Below are 16,433 nucleotides of genomic sequence, written 5' to 3'. Positions count from 1 at the left end.
TTAACTGGTAAGAGTAATTTATATATATATATATATATATATGTGGTGTAATAATGTCCAGTGTGAATAAAGGTTAAAAAATCTGCCAGCTAATCATGGTTTTCAGTTTTCTTTGGTGTCAAAGTAATCCAGTGATAGCTTTCTTTACATCCGTGAGTATATTGCAAACAGGAACTACTTTTAAAGTCTTTCCTTTATTTCTTCCATCTAACACCCACACTCGATTTCTAGATAAAGATTTTAACAGTCAAATCTGTGTTTAAATAGGGTCAAATTATACAGTACAAAACATATATTTTACAACACTTCAATCTATTTCCCATCACATTTTCACAAACACGAAAGAAATAATAAATCTTCAAGGGAAAAAATATTGTACTTATTCATTTGTGTATGTAGAATACATCACAGACAACAATTTCAATAATGAAGCCTAGAAAGAAAAGTATAAGAGAATATAGTAGCTCAAACTTACCCATATTTTCAGTTTTCACAAAAGGTAGAGAACAAGACTTTAGTGTATGACGAGCTTGCGATGTGTACAGTCGGACAGCAAACTGAGATAGGGAAAGGTTACACCTTATCCTGTTGCATAGGCGTGACAAAAAACATTGGCATTTAAGCTTGACTGACCTGTTTCACTTTGTTATTTTGAATCAGGCTTAGACTAATAATAATTAGGGCGTGAGCACTGACAATGTCGGGCCTCGAGGTCCCTATTGAAACTTTAGTGTTTATTAGGGCCCGAGCACTGACATAGTTGGAGCATAGGACCTATTGTTATTCTAATGTTTATTATTAGGGCCCAAGCACCGAAGTAGTCGGAGTAGAGGACCTATTGTTCTTCAAATGTTTATTAGGGCCCAAGCACTGACGTAGTTAGTAACGTATGACCTATTGAAATTCAAATGTTTATTATTATTATTATTATTAGGGCCCGAGCACCAACGTAGTCGAAGTGGAGGACTGTTTTGGAGTGGAGGATTGTTATTCTAATGTTTATTATTAGGGCCCAAGGCCGCAAGGACCTATTGTTATTCTAATGTTTATTATTAGGGCCCGAGCACCGACAACGTCGGGCCGCGAGGACCTATTGTTATTCTAATGTTTATTATTAGGGCCCGAGCACCGACGTCGGGCCGTGAGGACCCTATTGAAACTGTAGTGTTATAGGGCCCGAGCAGTGACGTAATCGGAGTGTACCTCCTCTAAAATGTTTGCAGAAAAGCCTTAAGACCTTGATAATGCTTCGTTGTGAAGATTGTAAAAAGTTGTCGAAGGGCGGCGGCGTGGCGGCTCGGCGAATTTCAATTTCTCGCCATGAACAAATAAACTGATGTAACATCATGAGATCTTTACCAGATCTCACGTTTGATTCGACTCCAGGCCTGAAGTCATCTGCAGGCCAATTTTGAATCATAGTCATAGCGCCACCTACTGGCAACAGTAACTTAAAGTCTTTATACTTTGGCTTGTTTCTCTTAGTAGGTAAATCAGATCAACATCAAATTAGTTCCACAAAATGTAAGAAGTTCATAATGCCAGTTCATGAAGCTTGTTTGTTTGATGTTTCGTTGAACACCGCTGCGTAGTCTTCGCCGTGAAAAACGAAGGTAATTTTGAGAGGCTAAAAATGCTCGAAACATAAGCAAACTTGGCACACAGATTACAAGCCAAAAATGTAGTTATATAATATGATTTTATTTGTTTAGAGTGGCAAATCGGCTCAATAGCGCCCCCTACAAACATTTTGATGAAGCAGCCCTCGCAGTACGTTTCACATAGATTAACAAAATTTGGTAGGCACATGTATCACATGTGGGCTTAAATAAAAGTCTCTCGGGGCCATGCCCTAAACCCAACTGGAAGTCAGCCATTTTGAATTTAGTTAGAATTTTTTGTGTCGTTTTTGCAAGTTCCAGGCGCTGTACTTTAACAAACTCCTCCTAGGGAATTAATCAAATCAAATTTGGTCAGTACAGTCTAAAGACCTTTGTGATGAAAAGTTACTCAAAGGTTGTTGTTTTGTGAAAGGCTGTTGCCGTGTCGACAAAATTCTTCGCCATGAAAATCGAAAGTGTTTTTGAGAGGCTAAAAATGCTCAAAACATAATCAAACTTGTCACACACATTTAAAATCCTGAATGTAGTTATCTGATTTTTATGCTTCAGAGTGGCAAGTCGCCTTGATAGCGCCCTCTACAATATTTTGACGATGCAGCCCTCGCAGTACGTTTTCACCTAGGTATTTCCAGGTGCTGTACTACAAACTCCTCCTAGGGAATTAATCCGATCAGTTTAGAATTTGGTCAGAACAATCTAAAGACCTTAGCGATTCAAAGTTACTAAAAGCTTGAGGTTTCATCGAACAACATGGACTTGGTGTAGCGGTCATTTTACATGGTTTGCCATCATCCATCAAGCTGTTGTAACTCAACTGCACTTTGTCAAAACTGTCTCAAAGTTGACATGCTTGATTACTGTCATGATTTTAGGACTTTTGCATGCCAATATTAACTCATAGTCATAGCGCCACCTACTGGCAACCACGAACGTAAGCAGGATTCTATAATTACAGCAGCCCAAACACTGAATTTATTTAAAGGGTTTGTGGGCACACCATGAGAAAAGCTAAAAGTTAGATAACAGTGGTTCTCAAACCATGTCAGAGGGCATTAGTATAAATGATCTGTCCAGAGCTTCTACATGAGAATCAGGTTAAATGTTACAATGATTGCTTCACACTCTAAAGTTACAGAAGAGCTTAAAATTAAAATAGTGTTAAATTAAAGTCTTCAAGTAAAAGCAAATGACACTACTGTTTTGTTAACTTTCACCTAAGTCCAAATACAATCAGCAGGACACTGCAGGGAGTTGAACCCCATCCCAGTAAATTGACAGTCTGTTATGTTACAAACACCAGTTCCCTCGACATGCATAAAGTTGCGAGGGCCCGATCAATGCTGCTTGCTGCTTCTCAAATATTCTTTTGTATTTGCCTTACAATGTATTAAAAAGGTAAAATGAATAAAACAGAATACAAATGAACTGCAAGTGTTTATTGCTCTCACTGTTTAAGATTAAGACTGAACTCTTGAACGTTTGTTCCCTTAAGTCATCACTCCTGATGGTTTTAACCATAACCTGCATGTAAAAGACACTGGTCCTGTCCGTTTGGATCCCTACCTGCCATTTATCCATAAAGGTGTTGTGTCCATGGTAGAAAGTGGGGTTGTTGGAGAAAAATAACTTTTAACATACAAGGCTCCATGAAGTCTGGGGCTCCTGTGTGAATTCTCTTCACACTTGTTATCCTCAGATGTTCCTTGTTTAGCAGTCACTGTGACCTTCTGTAAGGGACGATTGTATATCTTACTAAACGTCAAGATGACGTTTGCTTGTGCGGAAGGGGCGAGTTCAAGACATGTAACGTAGCGTTATGCAAATGATTCTGTGCAAACGCACTTGTGTGTTATCCGAAGTATAAATATCAGAGATTCACTCTCTAACAGGGGTGAAGGTGCCACTGACAATTTCGATGGAACACATCTCTTTCATTCAAGCTGAAGTGGGGTGGAGAAAGAGGATGAAGGAAGAACTCTTTACAGTTGTATTGGGAAATACAGCATATACACATGTACATTTAGGAAAATAACTTCTTGTATAAGTCCGCCTCCCTCCGATAATTTCTTTCAGTCCTCTTTTTTTGTATATACAATATATATATAACACGAGTGATTCTGCAAACTACATAACTTTTCATGATGGAGTAAATGTTTTATGAATGATTTAAGAGGGAGTCCTCGTCATCAGTCTGTCCACATTTCAGTCTCTCTGAATGTGCGACCGAAGAAAACAGAGCAATGGTTTAAAACAACTTCACAACAGCAATGCAGTCCCAATGAACAACAGCAGAAAAACAATATATTGAGAACGCATCGGTTTCAGCAGCAATTACCATCTGCTCAGTTAGAGGATGAAGAAAGGCAATCTACAGACCACCATAAAATCAGTCCAAATCCGACTGGAGACATACTTACCATCATGCACAGGCAAAATGAGATAACGGCCGCTCTGGTGCACCAGCAGCATTCATCATCTCTACCATCACGAGATATTCCCACATTTGAAGGGGACCCTCTACAGTGCACAACATGTATTAAAGCCTTTGAACAAGGAGTGGAGGAAAAAACAGGTAGAGGAGATTGTTTATATTATTTGGAACAATTTACAAGAGGACAGCCACGAGAACTTGTGCGTAGCTGCCAGCATATGGCTCCAGATCGTGGCTATGCAGTGGCTAAGGGTCTTCTTAAGGAACACTTTGGAAGTCAGTATAAAATTGGGGCAGCATACATGGACAAGGCTTTGTCCTGGCAAGCAATAAAATCTGAAGATGGTAAAGCACTATGCTTTGTTCTTGCGTGGTTGCGGCAATGTTATGGAGGAGCTCCAGTACATGCAGGAACTGGACATGCCTGTAAACTTGAGAGCCATTATGTTGAAGTTGCCATTCAGAATGAGGGAGCAGTGGAATTTTGGGGTGTTATTTGGGGTATTATTTTCCATTCAATTTATCCTATCAAAATTCCTATTCAAATGTAGGCCAAGTCTCCCTCCTCCCACGCAGGCATGATAAGTGCTAGAGAGTGCCATCCAACATGAATGTGCCCCATTTGGGCGTGGTTACAACATATTAAAAAAGCAGGGCTCTGACATGTTTAGAAATAAAAGTTGCTCCAATCTGCCTTATCAACCTTGACACCATGCTGTTGTCTGAGTTTCATACAGGCACATTCTTTTCTAGATGGTTTAAAGAGGTTTTGGTCTTGTGACCTTATTGTAGGCCCCGTCCACAATGTGTGTCCACAATCTAGGGTCTTTGGGACCAATATTTGAGAGATTATGGAGATTTTTACATTTATGTTTATGATTATTGGCCTTTGAAATGGCCGTTTTTGAGTGATAAGGGAACCTAATCCTTATAACTCAAAAAATGTTGTTTCGACTACATTTGATTGGGCTCTCATTTAGGCTAAATTTCTCAACCAAAATGGCCCATTTATTCTCATTCATTCCTAAATAATCATAGCACCCAAGTACACAAAAGTTACTAAAATGTATTATCAAAACAACTGCACAATGCTCAAAGCAAAGATGCTGAAACTCTAGTGGATGTCTGGCAATAGCACACTCAGTGTTCCAAGTTTGAAGCAAATCGGACGCATTTAAATTTTTCAGCAAAAAAAGAGTGCTACTTTGCTTGAGATTTCAAATATTGGAGTTGGTCCAATCCTTTTCATTTTCAAACCAGTGAATCTATAGGTCGAGGGGATAGTACAGCCCCCCTAATCGGCCCAATTCTTCCCATTCCTCCTCACCGAATGGCCTTTTCCTTCGCATTCCTTCCCACCGAATAGCTCTTTTTTTCCAATTTGACCCGGGAGGTTTGGGCAAAAAAGTGTCATTTGTTGGGTGAAATGGGAAGAAAAGTGTCAATCCAGGGACCATTTTTCTGGGGTTTCCCAAATTGCACTTTTTGTCCTGAGAATCCCTGGGGATTTTCCCCCTGGTGGACAAAAGCTGAAAAGGGCCGTTTGGGACAACTCTTCCAAAACTTTGGAAAATCATAACTCGGCGACCGACGCTCCGAACGAAGCGCCGATTTGCCTCGTAGAACTTGGGCTAATATGATGTATTCCCTAGCAGTCTTCCGATTTTTAGCTTCGCTCCTTGTGCCGTGTAGCATTAGTTAAAAATTTACTTTTTTTCCCTTATCGCCCAATGATAATGTAGGCCTTAGGTGTATTAAGGCCTGAAAACAGAACATGAATATGTACAGATATCATCTTTATTAGATAAAAATAATTCCTGTCCTTACACGTTTATTTTCCCACCACAGCACTAAACACCAAAGCAACTCTGCATTCCCTCACGATTTTCTATCATTCCTTATTTTATTTCATATTCCTTAGAAAAAACAGGTGCAGTACCTCCACAGAGCAGGCAGATGGCGCTGAGCAATCCCGTCTCCGCGTCGTCCATCTCCAGCGGCAGCAGCTAGTTGGCGAAGGAGAACACCAGGTCGGTGAGAGGTCCGAACCCGACGCTGTGCTTCTAGTCCTTGTCTGGGGTGTAGCGGGTGCACATCCTCAGAATCTGAAACACGAGATGAATTCCTGCTGTAGCACAACTGTACATTTCTCTTTGCTTCGGTATCGTTTCGTGTGACAAAGAGAACTCATCAGTATGTCGAGGCATGCGGCTTTGAGCAGGGTGATCTGGTCGGCGATGGTTAGCGTGGTGAAACCGGGGAGCTGCTTGGCAAACTCCACCGTCTTGATGATGCACTTGGTGGACAACTTGCTGAACTTGTCCCAGAGGCTGACGTCCAGAGTGCTTATTGAAGTTACTACGAGGAACTTTTCATCCTTTATGAAAACCTCTCATTTTACTCCCGCCGGACTTCCGACTGCAGGTCGGAGGGGGCAGCGAAGCCGGATCTGGGTCTGTCGGCGGTGGGCTGGTCTCTAGAATCTGAGCTGAGGGCGTTTCTAGTGAACCTGCATGGTTTTGTGTGGAATCTGCCCCGGTGGCACCGATAACAAGCGTTGAGAATAACTATGTAGAAATTGGCAATCTTCTTGCTGATGGTCTAGTTTACTTAGTAAAGGAACAGCTTCTTCCCCAGAGCTGTAGCCTCCATCACCCCCCCCCCCCCCCCCCCCCCCCCCACACACACACACACACACACACACACACACCCCTGGAGCTGTAAAAACTAAAACTATTTTTAGTTTGCACTGCCAAAACATGTTTATACTGCACTGTTTGCACAGATTGTATTACTTAAATTGTATTACTTACTAATGTTCTTATTCCTTTTATATTTTGTATTTCCTTTTGTATATAATCTTGTATATTGTATATTGTTGTTATTGCTACTGTTTGCTGCTGAGAGCTACCAAACGAAATTTCGTTGTATCACTTGTAATGGTAATTTTTTACGTAGTATATATTTCTACTCTGTATATTGTATTCATGCATAAGTTATTTTGCTCTGGACTTAGTTGAACTTCACCGTGTCTCTTGTGCAGAAGAAGGATTCTCACTTGCCTGTTCACATAGATAACTAACTGTGTTGTATGAGAATGTTCCATGCCAAGGCCTTTGGGCTGCTTGTTTTGGTTGCTGGCCGTTTGTTTTCACTTGTTGTTCCTATCAGTCTGAGACCAAAAGTCTGAGACCAAAATGTTTGTAAGGTTGGCCATCGGCCCCCACCTTTGCTCATTCTGTATAAAGAAAGATTGTTCACTTTTTTCTTGGTTCTTCTTCCTCACTGAGATTGTACGCATTCTGTTGTGATGATTGAACCTTCTATGCGCAGAGAATACATACTTAAAAGACAACCTGGTTTTTGGTATTATGTATTTCAGCATGAAAAGACTCATGTAAAGCGGATATAGGATTTTTTTCCACCACAATTGGCGTCACAAACAGGATCCCTTGTAAGATCTTCAGGAGCCAACAGGGATCGGTGAACTGGCCCTTCTGCCTCTGCGTACCTCCAGACAAAATTAAGAGAGAGAGGCCCAATCCCTGTCCTGGTCGTCTTCACTGGGATCCTGAAGGACCCGTTGAGTCCAAATAACTACAAATTCTCATTTGGTGAGTCGCTGAAATTATTAAAAATAATCGTATGAGTGAAATTGATCTTGGAAGACCATATCGTGAGACTGAAAAGCAAATATATCTATTATTGTTCACATTGGGGTTTTTCATTTTGTTTTGTGGGTTTTATTGAGGATGTTGGCGCAACTCGTATTTTAGTATTTTAGCGTTTTTCTGAGCAGTGACGATTGGGTAGCTGGAAAACAAGGGTGAGTGTTTGGGATTTGGAGCTAAACACTGAAGTCCTTTGACCCGCTGATAACAAGGCAGGGATGAGTGTCTAGCGTTGCATGTTGCGGACCTTCGAGGAGGTAGACGTTGAGCACTGCAGTCCTTGGACCTGTGAGACGAAAGTCTGTAAGTAAATGTTGTCTAGAAAAGAGGAGGACTGGAAAACAAGGATGAGTGGTTAGTGTTGCATGTTGCAGACCTTAGAGGGGAGGTACGCTAAGCGCTGAAGTCCTTTGACCTATGCTGGGAAACAGAGGTGAGCATTTGGCGCCTGCTCTATATTGGGGCTAGGCGTTAAGCGCTGGAGTCGCTTGACCAAAGAGACTAAGAGTCCGTAACGACGGCTGTGTCTACAGAGAAGGCTTAGACTGGGAGTCTAGAGCAACGGCTTTTATTCAGATTGTGCCAGCAACAAATCTTGAAACTCACAGTGACGACTGTGTTTATATTGTTTAAAGAGATAGATACGCGCGATAGACCCATATAAGTGAAAAGGTTAACATATGGGGGCTAGTAAGAATAGTGCCAGGGTTACTCCGCCCTGATGGACCCAAAGTCATGTTCATGAAAAACAAATATGGGGAGGTGAGTTGCCGGCATCCAAACAAATGAGTAAACGAAGATGGTTTTCCTGCAGGAGGTTTATTCAGTCTCAATCTGATACAGAAATTATACACAGAGTTGAAAAAAAGAAAGAAAAAAAAAGAGAATGATATGAAAAAAATATATAATAAAAATAAAAAATAAAGGTGAAACATTTGGAAATGATAAAAAGTCATATAATGAGCCTGAGCAGCCCGATGCCATAGTCTTACCTCCATTAATAAAATACATGTGGGACAAAGATAATCAGACGGCCTAACAATTGGAAGAATGGATAAAATGGGGGTTCCCTGGAAAAGGCAACTTTAGCCTACGACAAAAATGTGATCAACTCAAACCTTGTCTGGAGCAGAGGAGAAGGCGAAGCAGAAACAGATGAAGTAATGTCCAAGAGGTAAAGAAAGAAACAGATGTATTTGAATAAGACACATACAACTGATAGAAAAGGAAAATATACTGCTGAACTTTTGTTTTTTGTTTTGTATTTGTTTTACATGGTCGAGTGGATCCTGATCTGGTCTCCGCAACGCCGCTGCTGTATGCTCCCCAGGCACAAACAACATTCCAGCCAAACCCACCACTCAACACTCCAAGGATGAAGATGGACGAGACTCATCAAAATCTACAGGCACCATGTCAACGCTCACAGCTACAAGCCCGTCAATGAACACTGGTGACAATATGAACCTGGATTATCTGAACGCGAGACAATGCGGACATTACAACAGAGAAAGAAGACGTGAAGAAGAAGAAGCCATGACTCATGTGGAGAGTTCAAAGAGCAACTTCACAGAATTCAAGAGAACTATGACCTCCTTTGTGCGTTATCATAAAATATGTGCGGCATTCACACCAGCCGTAATCAACCTGGAATATGTTATATACGACAGAACTTTGTAAGAAGGCTTTCCTGCCATCTATGAATCTGAAAAACATCACACTAAAGAGAATTGTGTGATATGGAAGACTGCAACCATATTACAAGATGCTGAACACGCTGAGGAGCAGTACAACGACAGAAAACAAGCAAAGACTTTCGTCAGCGCAAACTTGAGGATGCCCAGCTGACAATGTAATCAGGCCATGACAGGCGAGGAGGAAAATTTACTTTGGAAAACACACACCGGCTGAAAACTTTGTGTGCCATAAAAGTGGCAACTTGGACATTGTCTAAGGGATGGCCCACAATCTCTATGGAGGCAGGACTGGTGGGAGGGCTTAACGTCAGCAGTCAAGAGGGGAGGAGCAGGCGCGGCGGGGCGGACCTCAGTGATGGACCATTGAGGGTGAGTTAACTTTAGATTCTGCCTATGACAAACTTGTACATCAATACACACATTAGAAACCATACAAACACCACTCACACCCACATACCAGATGTACTCGAACAAAAATTAAGTTTTTAGAAAGTTACCACAAGATACGTTAACTATTAAAGGTAAATATGTTACATTTTTGATTGGCTCAGGGGAATACCAATTAGTGAAATGTACACAAAGTCCTTTTCCTGTATATTAGATAACATCACAGACAAACATTCATTTCTACTGTCTGATCAATGCCCTATAAATTTAGTAGGTAGAGAAATTATGTATGATGGACATTTATTGGACAGAAAATGCTGCTGCTGTCTTTGTTTCTCTGTCTCCCACACAATCTGAGTTGTTTAAGAGGGAGTTCACACATGTGTCCTATGTGTCCTATGTGTCCTACACTGTAAAAACTGTTGCCTAGATCTAACTCAAAAAAAATAAGGCAACATTTTCCAACCACTTTTTATAAGTTTAGTGAATTCATTGGTATTTTGAGTAAGGAGAACTTAATAATATGCATTTCAATGTATGCAAAAATATTAAGTTGCGTTTGCAGAAAAAGCCAAGAAATTGAGTAAAATCAGTGTAAAAAACATCAGCATATTAAACACACTAGACTTAAATAAAATAAGTAACATTTAAATAATTTAAAAAATAATTTATGTACTCTATTTTATCAATTTTGACCAATTCACCCTTTCTTTGTTTTGAAAATTGTAACTGCTTAAAAAATTAGTATAATAATAATAAAAAAATAAAGACATCAAATTCCAACATTTATTAAATCATTACCATATCCAAACAGTGGCAATGAGCTGGACAGTATGAACAGTCAAGAACATCCATATTTAGTGCATAGAAGAATGCATGACCTCAACTTTTTAAAGTCCTGCATACAACACCTTTACAATACATTTTTTTTTTTTTTTTTTAAACCGTATACATATTAAAACGTTTTCACAAGCCATATCCGAACCGTGGCAATAAGCTGGACAGTATCAATATTTAGTGCATAAAATAATGCATGACCTCAGCTTCTCAAGTTTTGCTTAGTAGAACATTCGGAATACAGTTTCTTACAAAAGAAATTTCACATTAAGATTATCAGTACTTCTGTAACTATTCACAAGCAGAACACCTTCACAGTAGTGTCTTTTAGTGTGTATATTTTGAAACATTTTAACTTAAACAACACAGATCCCTCCTGACCCGCTGGAGCTTCAAAGTGGGGAAATTTACTGTGTATAAAACATAAAAAAACAACAATTTACACTCCAGAAACTATGACCTGCAGATTCGTTTTTTTTTACCGTGTACATATTATTAATAAAACATTTTAACACCTTCACAGCAATTTTTTTTTAATCCGTGTACATAATATTAAAACATATTCACAAGCCATATCCAAAAAGTGGCAATGAGCTGCACCATATAAACAGTCAAGAACATCTGTATTTAGTGCATAAAAGAATGCATGACCTCAGCTTATTAAGTGCTGCTTAGTAGAACATTCAGAGTACAGTTTTTTACTGTGTACATAATATTAAAGCATCTTAACTTTAACAACTCACAGACCCACCTTCTGACCAGTTGCAGCTTCACAGTGGGGCAATTTAGTGTGTATAAAACCTGAACAGGACAAACCATTACAACATTTTGAAGAATTCCACTCAATGTCCAATGTATAATGATCTTGAACAGACACAAGAAAACAGCTGTTCATAAGTGCAAGCTGACAGTCATGTCTGACTACTAGGCTAGAAGCTTGTTTTTGAGAGTCATGAACTTGGGGGTTGGTTTTGGGCGCAGCGTGTCGAGTCCCACAAAAAGTCTTTGAAACACCTCAAATGTTTTGGAAAGTTTGGATGGATACTCAAGATTAAGCGCATATGTCATCCCAAGGAGTAGGCAGCATGCTTTGGCCAGGTTTCCAAGATGAGTAAGGACTGGTATTCCCTCAATGATGATTCCTACTGCATTTGGTTCACGACAGACGTAGATGCTCATTTTCTTCATTTTCAGGTCCTCATGGACAGTGGTCTCTGCAGTTCCCTTTGAGATACAAACACAGTAATTAAGAAAAAAGAATCTCATTGTATATATAATATAAGTTGTGTGATTTAATTCAGATAGTGATTACTTTTGTGAAGACCATTTTGAAAACTTTTGAATTCTAATTTGAGATCTTTTATATTAGACTTAAGACAATAGATGCATTTCCAGCCACATGGTTTTTATTGGCATTTTCAATTTGCATTTAAAAAACCTGAGCAAACAGAAACAAGACAGAAAGGCATCCCTCTGTGGTGCTGTGCTAATCGGCTATCCTGCCAACTAGCTGCATGCTCCACCTCCACCTGACAACTGCTGGTTCAGTCAACAGTCAGTTAACATAAAAGTCAACCCAATTTAAGATTGTACATCAGACTGATCCAAACCTGCTTTTAAACAATACTTACACAGTAGTCAGAGATTAGCTCTTGTCCACTCTCTCCCATGTACTCTATGAGGCATCTCAGAGTCACATCTCTCTTCTTCACTGCAGAGGCACTTGGGTCCTAGAGTAAACAGAAGAACAATAAATTAATTAATTTTGTTGGCAATTTTACTCCAAACCTGTGATACCATTATTCCTGTACGTCAGTAGTCATTTTTAACCTTTTAAACCACTTTTACCCCACCTGTATCAGTTCCATCAACAAGTTCTTGATGCGCTGACCAGTCCCTCCTCCTTTTGCACTGAAGAGCTCCAGGAGCTTTGGAGTGTACCTGTCCAGCTGGGACATAACTTTTGATTCCAGTGGAACAGCAGTGCACCTTCAGAACTCTTCATTAATCTGTAAGACAGCAAATGTTTGACTGTTACTTAAGATATTAAGGGCTTTAGTATATGTTTTCAGGCAAAAAGTGAGTCTAGTATTTTATGTCCGAGTCACACTGGAAACTTGGTCAGGAAAAATAGAATGATAAATCATTTACCTGGAATGGTTCAAAGAGGGCAGGCCATCTTTCCTTAAATTCTGCCACCCCAGGAGACTTGGCAACCACTTCCTGTCTTCTCCAACTGTATGTTCTGGCCATCATATCATTTATGCTCTTGACACAGTCCTTTTTCTGACAGGCTGCAATGAGGTTAAGTCTCAGATTTTCAAGGGTGTCATCTGTTTCACTATGTGGATGTGAGGGCAGGTAATTCACTTCTGCCCTCTTTGGTTTCTTGACATTTTTAGCAGCTCTTCGCTCATCCTCTGACTTGTGAGTCAGTGAGTTTACCAGGAGTTCAGGACTTCCTAGTGCTTTCCGTTTTGTCCGGTAGTTTCCACATTTGTACTTTAGGCTTTGCTGCCACCCGTAAGTTCCATTAAAAGATCCCGGCTCCTTCAAGCAGGGATGCTTCTCCACTAGTGCCTGTGCCACCGCAGATCTCTGGGCATCATTTGGGTAAGCTGTGTAGGAAAACATGGCCTCAGCCAGGCGCTCCAGGATGTCTGATTTGACACATGGTGATGTCATTGGGGTGCCATCTCTTAAATAAATCTCATTTCCTTGTCTCAAAGCCAGTTCGGTGTTGTGTGAGAAAGTTGGAATGGGAAACACAGCAGGCCATGGGCTCTGCCTTTCAGAGGGGGAGGGACTCAGAATCACAGTATCTAGTGAGTCCCAAGAGAGACTCACAGATTCACATAAAGAGCTGACATCAGAAGCATCAGGGGTGCTTTCCTGGGGAACAAGTGTCAGCGTTAAGTGTAGGGGTACATACACAACTTTAAGTGTGTCTTTATCTTTCAGTTCATTTGTAGAGGTCAGGGTGAAGAAGTCATCAAATTCTTCATCTTTGTATTGAAGACTTATATCTGTGGCGATGGAAAAACTTTCTTTGACAGCTGCAACCAACTCGTCCACAGTTGAAGGTATTCCACTGCTGAGAGTTAGTTTCTTGACTTCATGATCAATGAGGACCCGGAATCTCACGGTTTGCTCCATTTCTAGGAAGACAGAAGATAGAGAGATATAATACAATGATCCTCAACACTGGAGACAGATGTGGCGCTTCAATGTCACCATTTGCTTTCCTGCAACAATATAGACTGACAGAGGACAAACATCACTTAGGCTTTGTTGCTCAACAAGAGTTATCTGGTTTGTCTTCTCCAGATAATATCCACGATAGTGTTCATCATACCAGGCTTTCTGTGTTCTCACAATAAAATGCACTCCTTCCTCAACAAGTGCAATTTGAACAATCTCTGCAAAATCAGGAAGACCTGCAGTAGAACCATAGGCCACAATCATTCCTTTTGAGTACCTCGTTCCCTGATAGGTGACTGTGTCAGCCAGCTGAAGTTGAGACTGAGAAGGAGATAGATGCCTAATTGACTCCTGAATATCTACATGCAGGACATCCACTGGAACTGTTGTTACTCTTACAACACTGAGAGCAGGCAAAACTGTTGTGGAATGCAGGTGGTGGCTTATCATAAGCTGGTGCTTCGTAGCCAGGGACTTGACTATGTTCTTAAAGTTGCCGGTATGTCTTACAATCCTTTTGAACTGGCTATGTTTCGCTTCGAACCGCATCGTCCAGAAAGCAATCAGAGGTCCAAAAGCTTTTATCAATTCAGGATAGTGTTCTAAAAAGTGGTGCTTCGGGATTAACCCTTCATTAGGGAATACTTCCTGGAATCTGTGTCGGTGTTCAGAAATTTTTGAGTCAAGATATGCAATGCTTTCCTCATTATGGACTGGAGCAACAGCAAGCTCAATAAGGTCTTTTAAAGACATGAGCAGAAGCCAGGCTGGATCATTCAAAGGTATTCTGTGTCCAATAATGAATGGCAACAGTCGTATGAGGGCCCAATTTTCATGCGCGTTTCCTCCAATCCTTTTTCGTGAGGAGAAGGTTGCAGGCACTGGCTGAGGACAGTTAGTTTTGTCAGCTCATTTATATGGAAACTGTGAGATAGCACTGTTAAGTTCACTAAATGTGAAATATTTCTTAGAAATTAAAACACTGAAGAACAGACCCAGTTCCAAGTGAACAATCCCTTCAAAAATGTCGTGTAATATGTCAGGTGGGTAGCCAGTGACACAGTGGAAGTATTTTCAGTCAATGGGCAAGCCTTTTTTACAACAAAACAGTGTGTCAAAGCAGGGTTTTCTTTGACAGTCAATACATAAGCGGCATGTGCTTCTTGGTTGCGAGCAGGAAATGCACCAGACCTCACCTCCTTTATTTGAAATTCTGATCGTTGTCCAAGACAAAATCTGCAAATGAATGGTCCAGAAAAATGTTCCACTAGTCCACAAATTGAGTGTGCCCCAAGATTGTCCGCAGCTACACAAAATACACTTCCTTTGACATTTTGTCCAACAGAGGAAATGTAGATGCCATCACGCTCCAAGACAGCAATGTCTTTTAACAAGGGGGCAAGCACTTCATCATAGCCAAATCTTTTGATGTCAACTGCTTTACATAAAAGGGCCAAGTATACAGAGCTGAGAGTGGATCGCGATGAGTGTGGAATGTTGCCAAACACCCAGTATACAGCTGTAATCTTGTGCTTCTTTCTTGATGTTCCGAGCGGATTGCAAATTTCAAAATCATCAACGTACAGTACAAGTGTAATTCTTAGTTCTTCAGAATAAAAAGAATTATCTTTATAGATTGTACCATCTCGATAGGATTCGTATTTAGTAGATGACTTGTTCTGTTTTTTACTCAGAACTTTTTCTCTAAGGTTTTCTTTATCCAAAATCTGAATCAAAGATTGAAGAATTGGGATATATTGGAAGCTTCTCTTCTCGTTTGGTTCAACGACGTACTCAACAGGCTCAACAACTTCAAATGTTTCTTTATAATATTGCTGTCTCTTGAACGAGGAGGACAGAGGACCAACACTACTGAGTGCTGCACTTAGGGGATTGGATTTGCACAATTCTTCCACCAAAGATGTAACAAAAGTGTCATCAATGGTTTGGTTATTTTTCTTAAAATGTGAAACAATAACACTTTTAAGTAAAGAAATGGGGGCAGAACTTGCTATAAAGTGAAGCTCATCAACCAATTCATCAATGCACCGAACTGAAACATTATGAACACTCTCTAATTTCAACAAGAGGGACGCTATATACTCTACAACAACATTGCTTCCATCCTCCTCTTCATAGTGTGCATTAGTGCTCCTGCCTTCATAATTAGCACCACTGTGGTCACCATCCTCTTCAGAGGCTTCAATATCAAGTGCTTCCTCTGGTAACTCAGAGATAATCCCTGGTTTGAAATCTTGTGATGTATGTGGAGTATGCTTCCTGTGTTTGTGTGTTGCAAAAGTCCCATACACATTAGTTTGGTGATCGCAACCTTCAAAGACACATTTCACAGTCTCATTATTCTTGAGATGATGACGTATGTGTTCAAAAAAATCCTTTTCATTAGGAAATCCAGTTTTTTTACACAGAAGGCAGGTGAATGAAGGACTTACTTCAGGTGAGTTGAGGAATTTGACTTCCGGATGGTGTCTTGACAGATGAGAGCGGAGGGAACTCCAGCATTTAAAAGAACATGGGCAACCTAAATGAATACAAGGCAAGGCATGGCTGTGTCCAAAGGTCCCAT

The 16,433-nt window shown here is 40.4% G+C and overlaps 1 pseudogene; it reads right to left on the bottom strand.

The window, feature by feature from the left end:
* Nucleotides 1–16,433, bottom strand: part of LOC137888158 (retinoic acid receptor alpha-B-like) — a 236,078-nt pseudogene that overhangs the window by 204,301 nt on the left and 15,344 nt on the right.

This window comes from Cebidichthys violaceus, unplaced genomic scaffold (genome assembly GCF_023349555.1).
Source record: "Cebidichthys violaceus isolate CVI_PGR_0920_01 unplaced genomic scaffold, fCebVio1.0.p SCAF_52, whole genome shotgun sequence".
In the NCBI taxonomy this organism is placed as follows: Eukaryota; Metazoa; Chordata; class Actinopteri; order Perciformes; family Stichaeidae; genus Cebidichthys; species Cebidichthys violaceus.
The sequence above is the reverse complement of the archived record's forward strand: the minus strand, read 5'-3'. Positions and strand labels throughout refer to the sequence as shown.